The sequence below is a fragment of the Chanos chanos genome, chromosome 16 (assembly GCF_902362185.1).
Source record: "Chanos chanos chromosome 16, fChaCha1.1, whole genome shotgun sequence".
Classification (NCBI taxonomy): Eukaryota; Metazoa; Chordata; class Actinopteri; order Gonorynchiformes; family Chanidae; genus Chanos; species Chanos chanos.
In genome coordinates, this window is record NC_044510.1 from 5,393,197 (window position 1) to 5,395,316 (window position 2,120).

A 2,120-nucleotide genomic window follows, 5' to 3' on the forward strand; every position below is an offset into this window, starting at 1 on the left:
AACATAATGTGTGACGTTGATGAGATATTATGGCATGACCCAGACCTGAGACAAGATGATGAGAACGCTGATGCTGAGTAACCTGTACATTTGCTGCATTTGGAAATAAACTTTTTGGAAATTGTATACTTTATTGTGCATGGACTCTTCCTTATATGTTTTGTCAGTGTGATATTTTAAAGGTCAGGTTTTTGACCCAAACAACATATATAGTAGCATTCCCTTATCCACTAATGTAAGAGGTAGCTATTACAGTACTGTTTTGAATTTCTCTTGCCAGGATGTTCCTGAAAGGGTTATCTGGATAGTCAGAACTGTGATTTTACAAAGTTCCAAATTATGTCCCTGTAAACCTACTCTGAGGATTTTGGTAGTAGCGCGTAGCATACCGTCATGTAGTCTGTTTTTTTACAGCTTGTGTGTGTTGTCTGAGTGCAAAGTTTGAATCGGGGCCAGAGGTTAGATATTTGTACCGTTGGGTGCACGTTTTTAAAATTGTATGTGAAGATTTCAGACAATGGTGAATTGTTCCAGGAATTGTGTCTCAGTAGCTGACAAAAAATGCAAAATGTGCCCGTTTGTCAAGCGACACGGATCAAGTGTGAAAGAAATGAGGACAGGACGTTCGGTAAATCTCGCCATCTAGTGGCAATGTATGCAACATGTAACACCCACCACCAGTTGATTCTAGGACGTATAGTAGTTGACACACTCTCTACCCTGGTTTCTCCCAAATGCTTAAACACTTATAAAGAAATGATATATATAGTACATACATATGGGAATAAACGTGTTTGGCTGATAAACTTCTGGATTTTAATTTCTTTATTTTCCATACAGACAAAGTGTTTGTTTGTTTGTTTGTTGTTGTTTTTCAATGAATCTTGTTCCTAATGAGAACTATTTGAAGTGTTTTAGAAAAGGATTAAATGAGACTGAATTTATAGGAACAAAGTGTACTTATGAGTTCTGTTTTTTTTTGTTTGTTTGTTTTTTACGCATTTTCACACTTGAATTAGCTTTTTCATGCGGTGTGTTTGTGCCGCTAGAATACTGAGGGCCCTTTGACTTCACTTCCGCTGCTGAGCTCAGTTTGATTTCAGTGGATGATATGGAGATGACTTAAACATATGACTCATACTGCTTAGAAGTGTGTTTGCAGCTCTCTTTCATTCAAAGGGTGAGAGACAGACAGACAGACAGACAGACAGGAAGACAGACGGACAGACAGACAGGCAGAGACAGAGAGTGAGAGAACAAATGACCCATATCTATGCTTCTCTTACGCAGAGGAAAAAGAAGGAAAAGAGATAGATAAGGATTCTCATTGGCATTAGGGTAAGGGTGGGGTTGTGCAGGCAGTAAGCAATGTGACACAGACAGTGTTTATAGACTCTTGGTTTGTGTCAGTTAAAGCGACATACTCTTTCTCTGCTAGTACAAACACACACACATACACACACGCACATGGACAGACTGCCATACATGCACCATATATATATATATATATATATATATATATATATATATATAAGTTTGCACTTCTCATATCCTAGTGGGGACTTCCCATTGACTCCCATTATTCTGTAACTTGAGAATACTAACCTATCCCTATCCCTATCCCTAACCCTAACATTAACCTTAACCAAAGAAATGTTTTGACACTTTTTGTTTTATCAGTAAAAACAATATAGTTTCGAAAAACATTGTTCTCATAGTGGGGACCAGCATTTTGGCCCCCACCAGGCACTTTTCTTAGATTATGCTATCCTATTGGGGACTTACCCAGAAAGGTAGAAATACACGGAGCGCGCACACACACACACACACACACACACACACACACACACGCACACACACACACACACGCACACACACGCACACACACACACACCCACACACAGCCCTTATTCATATCCTAGTGGGGACTTCCCATTTACTTCCATTATCCCGTAACTAATGAATACGAAACTACCCCTGACCGTAACTCTATCCCTAACCTTAAGCTTAACCAAAAGAAATGTTTTGACATTTCTTGTTTTATCAGCACCAATATAGTTTCAAAAAACATTGTTCCTCTGATCAGCATTCTGGTTCCCACAAGGCGATTCTGTCAGATT